Source organism: Parasteatoda tepidariorum, chromosome X1, assembly GCF_043381705.1.
Source record: "Parasteatoda tepidariorum isolate YZ-2023 chromosome X1, CAS_Ptep_4.0, whole genome shotgun sequence".
In the NCBI taxonomy this organism is placed as follows: Eukaryota; Metazoa; Arthropoda; class Arachnida; order Araneae; family Theridiidae; genus Parasteatoda; species Parasteatoda tepidariorum.
The window spans coordinates 23089787-23105055 of record NC_092214.1 but is presented as its reverse complement, the minus strand read 5'-3'; the positions used below and the strand labels follow the sequence as shown (position 1 = coordinate 23105055).

Genomic DNA, 15269 nt, shown 5'->3' with positions numbered 1-15269 from the left:
TTATACGTGAACGAAGTCATTAACATAAAATTACAAGCTAAAAGGCAAACTAAAATATCCCCTTAAGAAAGCAATAAAGGAGCTAAAAAGAGGAAAACTATCAAAAAGAAATTAAAGTGGAAGCATTTACATACATGGCAGTATCATCAGGGAGTGATATCATGCAGTCAGTAAGTGAGCAGTTTCAACGATTGGCAGTGCAATACTGCAAACAATCTTACCCCCTACTGCTCCAAGAAAAGCAAACCAAACAGAAAGTCAGACAAAGATTAAATACCGTAATCTCCAAAGTCAAAGTGGAAGTGCATAAAATTAGCAGATGGAAAACAGAATTTAGTCAGTTGAAGTTTCGAGCTCCAAAAAGCATATATTGCTGATTCTTTCATCCATATTTCATTGAGTCATTGATTTGCGTTTAGTATAATTCAGTATGAATCTCTGATTCATACTGAATTATATTTCTCATGAGTTTCCACGTGACGAGAATGACATATCTCTGATGATGTTTCCTGCTAATTGGTTTACTGGTTCGTTGAATATTTTGTCAGCTATTTTAAAACGCTTTTTTGATTTATTCACATTTCAAGTATCACAAAATATGTTTTAGTGTCAGAGAGTTACATAAAAAATGAAAAAGTTATATTTTGTTAACTATATCATATTTTATGAAAAAAAAAATAGAAACTTTGAAAATGTCTTGAAGACAAATTGAGAAATATCAAGTATTAAAAAATATTTTTATTGATAATTCCTTTATAGATGTTTAAGATTTGAAAAATCTCTTCTTACTCATTAATCGATTTAACAAATATAATATTTTATTTGTTTTAGTGTGACACGAAATTGAGGTGAACAATATAAATCGAAAATAATATTGGAAGTAAACATTATTTTTGTCACTTATTGATTTTTCGCAAAACAATTCATTTAAGCGTTAAGTCTATTTGTTGACCCACTTCTTTAGAATTACTTAAGATTTGAAAAGTGCTTGGTTAAATTGCCCGTATGATTCCGAAGTATTACTATCGCAAGATTACATTTACTAAAGTGAGAAGTAATGTTCTGTATGAAATAGCTACTCAGTTATAGTACACTTAAAGAGAAATACAATTTGTATCACTTTGTATTATAAAATTAAATTGAATGAACATTTTTACGAGCAATTTAGTGGTAAATTCTAGAGTGAATTGAATGAATTTATGTCTAGTTTAAAATGTCCTACTTATTTTTCAAAAGTAAGATACTAAATTATTAGTTATAATTATTTATTATTGAGTTGTGTTATCATATATAATTGAATTTGATATGAGATTATTAGCGCCTCTTATTTCAAATACTCTTATGCAATTTGTTGACAATAACAGCAATGAATATTTAATTTGCAAAAAGTTGCACAGTAATCTCTCTCTCTCTTTTTCTATCTATCTATCTATATATGCACCGAAGAGCCATTACATTATGACCACCCTCCATCTATAACAATGGGCTCGTTCAGGTTTTCATGGTTTCTCGTCCAGGAACAATGTTTTCATGGGCCACATTAGGACCCATAATCCTCATAGAACAATCCCTGACGTCTGTAAGCTACTTGAACATAGTTGCAGACCAGGTTCACCCATTCATGGCAACAGTTTTTCCTGCGGGGGATGTTGTTTACCAACATGATAAAACACCATGTCATAAGGGTCGAATCGTCATGGATTGGTTCGAGGAACACTCCAGTGATTTTCAAGTCATGTCTTGGCCCCCAAACTCACCTGACCTTAATCCAATATAGCATTTGTGGTCCTACTTGGTAAACCAAATTCGTGCTGCCATGCTACCTCCTCGCAATGTGAGGGAATTGCAGGACCAGTTGGTGAGCGCCTCGTACCAGATACCTCAGACTACCTATCAGCACCTTGTGGAATCAATCCCACGGTGGGTGCTAGCAGTTTTGAGGGCTAAAGGTGGCCCTACATGTTATTAGCAGGGAGGTCAGAATGTATTGGCTCTTCGGTGTATATATATATATGTATGACANTTTAATTAATCTATTTTTAGTTTGCTCACACCAAATTTTATATATTTAAAAGCGATTAGACTAGGAAAATTTTTGTGTCCTGACTATTTACCGGATTTTTTTATTACCAAATAAGTATTCCTTCTCATTTCACGATATAAATAATGTTTTTAATTCAACTGAAATCTGATCACTTGGCGAAAAGTTATACATGCGTCCTGCTCTTTATTTCGTTGTGTAATTTACAATTTATTTCTAGATATTCAGCTATGAGATTTTTTGTGCCTTGGCTCTTTAGCAAATTAAATATGCAATGGACCATCTTAATGAAATCAGATATATAACATAATGATGACATAAATAAAGTTTTTAATTCTACATAAATTACATGTTTATATTGTTAATCAGAACATTTTTTTCACCAACATAATATCATTATTAAATGTTCTGTTAATATGAATGCTATGTTAATAAATAAATAATGTTGATAATTTAATAATGCTGATAATTTAGTAATGAGATAAAGAAAGTACTATTGATGCTTTGAAATTTATTGAACTTAATAAAATTGTTTTAAAATTAATATTGAAAAATTAACCAAAGATTGTATATAGTATAATATGTGAAGAATAGTAATATATAATTATATGTCTAATTTAGAAACTTAAAATACAAATTTGTAAACAAATTTTTCTTTCAAATTAGCATACAGTAAGAATTGTTTTTCTAATAATAAGTTATTATTAGCTAGTTAGTGTATTAAAACGCCTGCTATTTTAAAAAACAGCATTAGAATCTTATTTCGAAACACTGTTTATGAAAAAAAGAGAGAAAAAAAGCATTATAATGACTACTTTAATGTTATTGATTTATTTTTCTTTTGTGTCAGCTTAAATACAGATTTTTATATTTTTAATTTAAAATGATTATTTTAATAAGTATTTTATTGAGAGAGAAGTAGTTTTTTTTTATTTAATATTAAAGACCTTACCTTTTCAGTTTTCGAAAATTCACCTTAATTAATAGCATGTATTACAATTCGAGAGTTTGTCTAAGTTCGCATTTCAAATTTTTTCTTAATTTTCCGAGTCCGGAATTAATTTTTTATCATAGCTTAGAGATCTGAAAAGGATGTTTTTCAAAAAGATTTTAAGTATCTGTGTCAAATTTATTCTATCGTAAAATAACGCGAAAATAACCATGTATAACATTTTAAAAATAGCATTCTTTTATTTATATAAAAAAAAACTTCAACGTAGCATTCGGTAATTAATAATTGCAAAAAAATCTCATTCGCATTAAAAAAAAATTTCAAAGTCACCAAAATTTTTAAAGAAAATGAAATGCTTTTTTTTTTTTTTTTTTTTTTTTTTAAATTTTTTAATGATTCCACTTGTTTCCATAAATATGCATATGAACCACTTTAAGAGTTTGTTTGATTAGTGTTTCATCATCATTTACATATCCTTATTTATTTTCATTCAAGAAATTTCTTGTCATTTATTATCATTCATTTAGAAAATAAAAATGTATAGCTTTTAGAAAGTTTTTTAGTTGACTAGTATAAGTATTTTTATTTTGAAAGACTGCACCCACATTCAATTTCAAGAAATCCGCCATCTAGTTTGAGAAAAGAACTGCATGTTAGCAGACGATAATTAATAATTCCATAAATATTGGTGCTAATATTTTTTTCAATGCAGATGATTTTTTTCAGGAAAAAAAACTTAAATCAAAAATGTGTGAAAATCATTGTGTAAGAAATTATTATATTTCCTTAGAAAGCACTATATATCATAAAGTTATAGTTTTATTGAACCCAATAAAACGGGTTTGAGAATCTTTAAACCATTAAGCAACGCACATATATAAACAACACGTACATGCACTAAAAAGAAACTGAATAAGATCTGATGATCATAGAGGTGTTTTAATACTGAAAAGGATGAAGCCGTAAACATTTTGTGTTATATATAATATATGAAAGAGAAGATAACAAAAGCGTTTGAAAATAGGATGCTAGTAAAAAATGCTTTTTGACGACGGTAAAGTTAAATTGAAAATTCACAAAAAGGATAAAAAGTTTTACCTTTCAAGTATAAAGCTATGATGATAGCAGGAAGAGTTACATTTTTTAGGTTTAAAACGGATAGATTTCAAATGAAATTTAAATAAAAATCTTTTCGACTTCAATTTTGATTTGTCTTGTTTTTCTAATTATGGCAACGAAATTATTTCATCAATAAGCTGTATTAAGAAATTAAAGTAGTTTCATAAATTAGGTGAAAAATCAGATAAGTATATGAAGCACTATGTTCTTTTTTACTGAAAACCTATTGTTTTCTATTTATTCTTTGTTTTTAATATAATTAATAGTCTTTTATGCAAAATAATTTACGATGTTTCATGTTTATTTTATTTTATAACCGTCGTTGAACAGTCGACCTAATTTTTGGGGGGTTTATGACTACTAATGCTCAACTCCGTAGCCTTGTAATTTTGAACTCAGTCCAGAAGACAAGGGAACTCCTGGATCAAGTATTGGAAGAAATGTGCCTCTTTTGATTGGACTAACCCGCATTTGCGTTACATGGAGAAGAAAACCTTGAAAACCTCCCATGGTTAGCCTGGCGTCAAGGGGACTCTAGCCCATGATCCGTCTGAGGATATTTCACGTCACAACTGTGGTCTGTGCAAGCCAGATACGGAATTCGTATCGATCAGCCATCTCTGGTATTCGAACCCGGTTCACCTCATTGGAATGCGAACGCTCTATCCCCTGAGTATATCACGGCTCATGTTTTACATTCAGTAAAAAAACAGGTTAAGCAATTATATATAGTAGAGAATTTTTCTTTATTGCAAAAGCACTTGATTCTACATCATTGGCTATCATGCACACCGAATGCAAAAGGTTGGAGTCGTAAAAAATTACAAAAAAATAAATTAGTAATAAACTTTATAACAAGAACAATAAATTCATTAAAACCTAAACAATACTACATTAAAAACCAAAGAAAATCAATCTCAGGACATGAACTGCATAATCTTTGTTGCCTCCCGATATCGATTGTATAAAGGGGGGGGACACTTTGCTAAATTGTGTTTGCCCAAAATGCACAAGGGACTATTATAAATGTTAATGAGGTACCTGGCGAGACAATCATGTTAAAGGTGAAATGCAGATGCGAAGGATAGAGAGGAAGGTTGCTTAAATCCCCAAACTGTACCATCTCTGATTTCTTGAGAAAGCATCGTATAAAGAACTTGCTAGTGGATAAATTATGAAGATTTTTCATATGGTACATGTAAAGTTAATTAATTTACAAGTTTTCAGTGTGATTTTTGAATATCCTGTGAAAGGATATAGCAGAACTAAAGCAATGATAGATAATTGTGCAATTTCAAGATAGTGACAATATGGGTGCTAAGATGGTGGTTTGTTTACATTCAAGTACATTGGTGAAATGTGAGTTCCTCTTGTCCGATTGAATGACGATAGCCTATTTAATACCAAGCAAATTTCAATCTCTTATAGTAATTTATCAAGAATTTTGATTGTGGTTGATTATTTCAATCTTCTTATTGGATGAACTTGACAAGTAATAACTGTTTAATAGATTTGACTCATAGAAGCTGTTATAAAATGCACGCATTCATTTTGAATTGTATAATAAAGACATTTATGTTTTCAAAAGACTCACATAAATCTGTCAATTGTAAAAAAATCATAATATTTATTATATATTCACTTCGGTTTATTAAGCCTTGTTTAAATTCATATTTATATTTTCTCTATTCCTATAATGTTTGATTAAAAAGCTATTTTTTTTAAGAAATATTGTATATATGCATTCTAAATATGTGATTCTTGTTTCTTATTGCTTCGTAAAAATAACTTAACTGATTCGTGTGTATCATATCGTACTGTAATAAAAATTTTAGTGTAACTAAATAACAATTTGCTGGTAGCATATTTTCACCAAGTAGAGTAAAATAACATTCTATGCGTATTGAGACACCTAAATTCGTGAGTTTTGTATGGTGTTTCATTATAACACTTTGGTGCAAAGTAGTAGCCATCATTGGTGTTGAAATACGCTAAAATTGTTTACAGTGTACGATGTAAAGAATTTTGGAGAACAGCTGCTATCAAAACTGGTGTTGAGGTAAATTAATTACATTTTTATACAGAGAACTGCACTTATCGTTCAAAAGTTATATAGTTAAAATAAGAATTGTGTGAAAGAATTGGTGTGAATAAATTACTAAAAATGTGATTGTTTTTAAAACGAAATGTTTTTGCAATTAAGCTCTTAGTAAACAAAAAAATAAAACAATTGCTGCAAAAATTTAAATAAAAAATGTGACTACATTCACTGCAAGCAATTTTAGTTTTCCTCTACACCAAAAATGGTGGCAACAATATACCAAAATTTTTTACAGTGCGATGTTCGGCAGCGCGTAAGATGAAAACAAATTCTTGAGCTCGATTGTGAACAATTATCGTTGACAACTGACAATGTTCAAACTTACATCAAGTGGTGTTTTGAGAAGCGAAAATCATCCATTAATGATTTCAGTAACTTTTTCCATTATCGTTGCTTAAATTTAATTACACCATTTAAAGCAAATTAGAACACTTAATTTGGTATTAATTTGAAGCAATAATCTTTCTTTCGCATAATTTTTTGAGGTTGTTCAACCCCAAGTTTAGAGAGATATTACCCTCATTATTTATAGTGCAGAGAAAAAATAACTGCCTCACTTAGTCAAATTGTCACTAAGAATGTCGGAAACTTTCTCTTTCTTGCAATTTAGCGTTCAGACGTTCTTGAAATTTAATTGCGCAGCATATCAAAAATGTAACTGTTTAAATAATTGAAATCAGAGTTCTATATATAAATATATATATCTGATTTCAATTATGCAAATATGTAATTTTTATATATAATGTTTGTTTATATTTTATATATCTTTATATATCATATTTACTTATATTTTATACATAATTTTTATTTATATATAATTTTTTTGTGTTGGATCAGGATTTTTTATTTTCAAAAGACTTAAAATTTATTATAACAGAATTTTATTACAGAAATAACTCAATAACAAAGCTTTCAGTAATAAGTTTTTTTAACTTATATTTTTAGGACCCATAAATTCCAATTGTTTTAAATTTTGTGTTTGAATATTTATGTTCAAATAAAAGAATGTGCTTTAAAAAAATTGAGCTTGGATTTCAAAGACGTATAAGACAATTTTTGGGTAAGCAAGATTACAATTTTTTGTGAAAACTTATGTGCAAAATATGCGCTTTCGATAACTGCTCTGGTTAAACTATTGAGGTTATATTATCCACAATATAGTTAGTCTCTATATTTTAAGGTGTTAAAACTTAAATCCATTATAAAAACATGTTTATTCATAGAAATTAACTTTTTATGCTTGACTACTTTACATAGAAGTGTTGTAGTGAAACACCATGTATAACTCTTATGGATTTAGGTGTTTCACTACACCAAGAATAATTCTTTACACTTCTAGGCGCAAAGTAACCACAACCATGTTCTTATTCTGTAACACTACAATAATTCATTAATATGATTAAACTAAATTCATTAAATTATCACTGAATTCACCGGAATTATCACTAAATTCATCATTATGATTAAACTAAATTTCTTAATATGATTCACTAAATAATTCATAAAGCAAGAATCATTAATTTAGGATGCATTTATATAATATTTCTCAAAGAAATTTTTTTTGTTGGTCAAACATGCACACAACATAGAGAGAATATTGATTTTAATTTTAGTTCGAACAAGGCTTAGCAAAACCGAAGAGGATAGAAATAAAATATTATGAATTATTTAATAAAATTGACTGATTTACGTACGAATATTATATTCTTATACGAACATAATTACATAACTAAAGCCATGCATAGCTATTCATTACAAATTATTTAACTACTTATTTCTGTAGAATGTTAAACAACGTGTGAGGCGAAATCAAATTTTTACCTTCTTGTAATAAGAAAATATTGATCGTCTTACAATGGTATATCTGCAGGTGATGTAGTATGGGTATCGCAATCCTGATTGGATGTTGAAGCATGGTATTTGTTTACTCTAACAACTGTTTTTTCCATTTTATCTCGAGCAAGCCCATTACGTCAGGTATCAATTCTGTTAAGTGACACATTCTAAATTTTTTCATGAAGATTCTTACACAAAAATGTCAATTCTTTCACTATATATTTAACACTTAACACATTAAAATGTATGGAATATAAACAAACTAATTGTGCATCGAAGTTGCCAGGTACACAAAACAAAAATATATCACGGTTACAATAAAGTACATAAACTAATAATAAATCTAAGTTAAGTAAAAGAAGTAGGTGAATTATATTTCAACTAATTCGATGTTCAATACTGCTTTGTATTTATTTAATTTATCATTAATTCTAACTTATGTAGAGAAACTTAGCTCAACTTTAATACGTCATTTTGTTGATAAAGATTAGCTATCCCAGATGTCATAGGTCACATGCGTTGGTATGGAAGGTCTTCTTCTTCTTGAAGCTCATGTACCCAATTGGTGAAACTAATGCAATGCATCAGATCTTGGAGTAAGCTTTCTTATTCACTGGAGTTAAGATTTAACTACACCCTTTAAAGTTTGTATAAGCACTCGATTTGGTATTAATCTGAAATATCACAAAATTTTTAGAATTTTCAACACTGAATTCCGATATTACCCCACAGTTTTTTGAGTGCATGTGAAGTCATCAAATTTATTAGCATTCTTTAATCCATGAAATTTAGATGACGACAGCAAAATTTATTTAGGTTATATATATTATTATAATTTGGGGTATTGGTACGAAAGATATTTTTCATGAGATTTATGAAAAATCAGTGATACTTAACTGTTTAAATGTGAGTATAATGGAGAAAATAATGGAAGAAATAAAATAAAATGCTATTTCATCATGGTATAAATAATAATTTGTGCATATGTTGAAAAATGAAACAAGAGAAAATTCTGTTTGGTGTAAATAGAAAAGCTATTAAAGTAGTAAATATGTGAACGTTTTTTTCTAACTGTTTTTTAACGGCAATTTGATACATTTCTTTTAAATTTGATATGAAACATCTCAAAAATTAACACTTTTTTAAAAATCAATGAATTAGAAAATTTCAGCGAATTTAACACTCACGAGGAAATCCTGGTCAAGAAATGGCTTTTAAAAGTTAGAAAAAATGCATTGAACGTAAATAAATGCATTTATTATTTATTTATCTCGAGGTAAAACCTTTGTCTTCCATTTTAATCGAAAACTTGCATGTCTCATGGGAAAGGTAGATAAAATATGAAAATGAATTCATTTTAATATATGGAATATGATTGAAAAAAAAACTAAAACAAATTTATGCTATTTTATTATATTTTTTGTTATGAAGTTGATATGTTTTGAAGAAAATATACTGCGGTGCTTAAAGGTAAATATGAATTATATAAATCTATAATTCATACGAAAAATATCTATAATTCATACGGTACTAACAACTTATTACTTAGAAAAGCTCAGATCAGCGCTAAATAATAGATTCGAAGAATAATTGAAAAATATATCAACCATATTTTGTAACATATTACTTTGTTGAATTGTGTTATTTTATTTATTAACACATTGCAAGCAGGCAAGTCCGAAAAATATAATTTGGCTGTCATGGATTAAAATCTAAGGAATTGGTACGTAAGATTTTATTAAAGCTAGCGCATTTTTGTCCCTAAAACGACAATTTTAATTTAATTTTCCTTCTTTAGGACAAGCAATTTTAGTACTGAATACAAGCCTAGTGCGTCATTTATATTTGTGGTAATAAAAATGAGTTATTTTTTCGAAAATAGAGAGGAAAAAATAGTTTTGCTACCAGTTTTAAAACTGTTTTAAAATATCCTTTTACGTGATCCGCATGCTATGCGGCAGAAAAATAACTGGTAACATTTGAAATAAAATATTTTTTATTGTATGCCACTAATTTTGATATTTTTGTATCTTTAGGTTTTTATCATAACTGAAGTTAAATTCCTTTAGTTAATTGATAATTATTATTAATTATATATTAATTGCAGTAGATATCTAAGAATATATTTTTGTGATTTGAATATAACTAATGCTTATAGAATGAGAGCAATTTGGCATTTTAGATTTAATGAATTTAAAAGAATTTCTTTAAATGTAAAATGCATTCATTTGGAAATAAATATTTATTTTTCTCTTAAACAGAACTTTTATAATTCAAGTTTTATATAAAACTAGAGAAAATATTCCGCTTAATTTTTTTTGTTAAGTTACTGAAAAAGAAACTCGTTATGATAAAAGAAATTTCTAAGAATTCTATTGTGAAACAAATTTTAACGATTTTTTTAAAATATTTACATGTCTTTTATTTCAAAAGTTTTAAGCACTAAATTTTAGTTACAAGTCAACAAGAATTAATGTTTTTTTTTCTTGCCTTTTATTTAGGAATTATTTTTAGATTTCCAAAAACAGTTTTGTTATGATTCTAGTATAATAATTTTATTCCGTACATTTTAACTACTAGGGTTTTAATTTGTGCGAGAAAAAATTATTAGATTTAGAGAAGAAATAAATACTACTTTTCTAAGTAAAGCATAGATTAAAAAGCAAACTTAAAAGTGGTCAAAGAAAATGGTGCTAGTTGTGAAATTATTTATTATTACATAAAGTCTAAAGTGCTTTTGAATTAATTTTTCAATCGAAATATTTTAGGACAAAAATAAATTCAATAACTAGTTAGTAAATCGGTTTACTAAGTGAGTTTCTGAGATATATATTTGCTCTTTCTCAAATGATACCCCCATAATTTCAAAATTTGTTTTTGAGTAATTAAATAAAATAAACTGAACATAAATAACTATTTAATCACGCAATAAATTTATTAACTAAATACATTTTAAGTTCATTCAGTATGAAAAATTTTATAACGCATGCAAATTGAGATTAGTGTTTTGCTTTAAATAATAACATGGGCTTTGAAATTCGTATTAGTTCTCTGCCTACATTGGTTCTTTGCATTAATAGTAGCACCATCAAATGAATTATTGTTATAAATTATTTTTAAGACCGTAAAAGTTTTCTAATTTAAACTTGCGATCCTGTTTCTAGAATTTTATGGAAAGTAAAATGAGCGTCAGAGTGTTAAAAGGAGTTCGTAAATGAGGATCATAGGTCATGATATGAAACTTTCTAATTTGCAAGAAGATGTGTCATTAAAAGAGCATTTTGATATGATAATGATCTTTTTAAATATGTTAGATGAAACTTGGTGTGAAAATTTAAGGCGCTGTGGGGTTAACTCTGTTCTTTTCAATTAAAATTCTCAGTATAAAACTTAATAATATCTATTTTTAGAACTAAGATTTTTATCGGAGACAATCTGTAGGTAAAATATATTTCACAGTAGCTCTAAATTTGATTCAGTTTTACAGTATTTAAAATATAATTTTTGATTTTTATAATTAATTTAATAGAATATTACTTAAATAATTTTTCAATGATTGTTATATTTTATATTTTAAGAAAAAATTGTTAACACATATTTGCACTTAAAATATGCTTAGTTTTTCTCGAGAGCTTTTTTGGCTTTTCTCAATTGGAATTCTCAATATAAAACCTTAAATTTATCTATTTTTAGAACTGTGATTTTCATCAGAGACAATCTGTAGCAAAAATATATTTTGCAGTATCTCAAAATTTGGTTCAGTTTTACGGTATTTAAAATGTAATTTTTGATTTATTTTTATGATTAATTTAATAGAATATTATTTAAATAATTTTTCACTGATTGTTATATTTTATATTTTAAGCAAAAAATATTAAACGCATGTATATTTATGCATATGTAAACGCATGTTAAAGTATACTTATTTTTTCTCGAGATAAAAATAACGAGAAAATATGTATAGTAGGTTATAGTTATGCTTTATCAATGGTAATTAAAATCCCAATTTAAATATTTTAATCAAAAGGCAATATCTTATTTATATATTGCACATATTAATAGTGAGGAGGAAAAAAATATCGCTCTTGATAATTTCTGATCAAATGATAGAATTATCACCCACTAATTATTACCCACTATTATATCACCACGATTATAATAGTTCAAAAAACTCACCTTAATTTGTAAAATTTAATATGTAATCAATAAATTAATTTGTGCTACGTATAAATTAGGTACAAAAATACTTTTTTTTTCAGAGAAAATGTACTTTGGCCGTCTAATTTTTGTTTCCAAAAAATGAAGATTTAGCTGCATGTTGGAAAATAAAAATTTTCAAATAGTTAAGTCAGAAAAGCAGTTGAAAATTTAATGTTAATAAGTACTTTTTTGCGTTTTCCGTCTTTTGTTCAGACTTAATCACGCGAAGGAAAAATTACATTCATGAAGTTTAATACGAAAAATTAACTTATTATTTTAATTATTCTGATTGAAAGTATGAATTACGAGATATACAGATATTTTTGTCATCCTAACATTCGAAATTTTTATGACGAACTCTGAAACTTAACTGAATCACTTGAAGTGTTACTGTTAAATAAAATAAGAAAAGAAACAAGTACGAGTTTTTAATGTGTTTCTGTTTCTACGTTTGATTTTCATATTTTGTCATTAAAATTTGACTCTTATATATTGAGGGTCAAAACCAAAGTAACTATAAAAAGCTGTTAATCTTTTAAGAGAAAGTGTGTTTTTGATCTAATTCCTTAACATTATTCTTAGGACGGAATAATAGTCATTTTCAAAAACTGTCTTTCAAAACAGAAAGGTGCGTAATTTGAAAATCTTAGTACGTAATTAGTCGACCAAAAATTCGTAAAACACTTTTAGATTTAATTTTGGAATTCCTTTACAAATAAAACTAAAAGTGCTCTGTAAACATTTTTAGTTGATCCTTGCACCAAAGATTCGGACAAATACCTCATAGGAATATAACGAAACGCAGGTAACTTTTGGTTATTGGTCTTTTACTGCACCAAGAACCAAGAAGAGCTCCTAATGAACAGTGCGCAAAAAAAAAAAGAAAAAAAAAATGGATCCCCCTGAATAACTTTTGATCTAATGAGCGGATCTTCACGTTCTTGTTTCAATCCTAATGGCTCAAGGGAGGGGGGCTCAAATATGCATAATTAGAGCAGACGATATTTAAAGTAACGATATCAGACACAAAACCTTACTTTCTCAGAATAATCATACCTTATTTTCGACAGATTGGTATTTCTGACCCCTAAAACATAGGGAGTAGCTGCGAGCTGGGGAATATGGTCCCCGTAATCTGATCAAGAGAGCTCTCCAAAGTTTGCACTCCTTAATGTTAATTTTTTTGCGTATTTTTCTACATCTGGAGAACTTCTTAAGCAATTTTTGCACACAACTGTAAAAGCCATTTATCCAAAGATAATTCCATGCAGAAAAAAATTTTTAGTAAACATTTATTATTTTTTATAATTTTCTTAAGAATGGTCGAAACAGTTTTGAATTGTAAGGTATATAATTCTTTTTCATCATTTTAAAGAACATAATTTTAACTGTTAGAATGCAAAATTTGAGTGAAATTGTTCGAATAGTTCCTGAGAAATCAAGTTTTAAATATCTGACTATTTTGAAATTCAATTTTTCAGGAACTTTTCATCCGATTTTGCTCAAAATTTGTATTTTGCCATGCATAATTACATGCTTTAAAATGATTACAAAGATTGTATACCTTACTATTAAAAAATTTTCGACCATTATTAAATAAAGTAATAAAAATAACAAAAATATTTACTAAAAGTTGTTTTTTGCGTGGAATTGTCCTTAGATAACTGAATTTTATAGTTGTGTGCAAAATCTTTCTAATTCCCAGATCAATTCAAATATCAGACTTATATATTTTTTTTAAATGTTATCTATCTTTGGTGTTGACCACAAACAGAAGGGAAAAAACTTCGCCTCAGATCTCTGTCAGATATGATAAAACCTGCACTCGTAAAAAATTTCAAGAGTTGGCTCTTCCAGAAAAAGGGGATATGTTCATATAAACCACGTTACGATAGGTCGTGCTCGGTATTATTTTTGAAAGGTAATTAAATCTTCAAATAACAGTTAAAAAATATTAAAATATTAAATTTAATATAAAGTGGACACTTTAGTTAAATTAAGTTTTTAATTAATTCTGATATTATTATTATTAAACCAGTTTAGCATTTAAATTATTATTATTATTCAGGAGATAATTTTGTTTTATCAGGTGGCTGGCACCTTCAAAATTTTGATACATGAACGATTTCTGTGTATTCCTTAGGATGAGTATTCTCTTTACTTATCTTATAACTAACAACTTAAAACTAATTATTTGTAACTTTTTATTTATCCTATAACTTTATTTACCTTATAACTTTATTTATCTTATAACTTTATTTATCTTATAACTTTATAATTATCTTATAGAATTATTCAGTAGAGACTAAATTTAAACGTAAGCTTTCGAGTATTGGGGTATTTAAAAACTTCATACATTACTGTATCGTTAGGAGAATGAGTAAATCTAGAATCATAATAGATTNATCGCCATTGATTTTTCCACACTTAAATTCATGAATTTACAACGCTTAATATCCATATTAGAATTCATTCTTTACAAAGATTTTAAAAGTAAAAATTAAAGTCTAGTTTTGCAGAACTCTTTTTATGGGATTTTTTTCGAGACCTTTTCTTCTGAGAACGAAACGAATTTTAATCATTTTTCAAAATCTTTTCGTCAACTTAAATTACGTAGTGTCAAGGAATTTAAAAATATGACATTTTAAAACTTAATCTTTTTTACTATCAATGATAAATCAAATAATTAATTGAGGGAACTGTCCTTGCATCAGAAAGGTTCTGGGTTCGAATCCCGGGCAAGGCATGGATGTTTCTTTCCCTCCTGTGTTCTACGTCCTTTCTCCTTTGTGTGTGAATGTGTGAATGTGACCCGCCCTATAAACGGGTTGTGGTAGTGTGACGTGGGGGACGCTGTTCCACCGCCGTGGCTTCGCCACAGGTGCCCACTGGGTGACGAAAAGAGAATTAGCAGTTCTGGCACTTTCTGTGGCCAATGGACAATAGCTCCAAGTGCCCGCCATTAAAAAAAAAAAACTTTATTTATCTTATAACTTTATAATTATCTTACAGAATTATTC

At 27.8% G+C, this 15269-nt stretch overlaps 1 protein-coding gene across 1 annotated transcript in view; it reads right to left on the bottom strand.

The window, feature by feature from the left end:
• Nucleotides 1–15269, bottom strand: part of LOC107455311 (uncharacterized) — a 136689-nt gene that overhangs the window by 77717 nt on the left and 43703 nt on the right. The window lies entirely within an intron of this gene.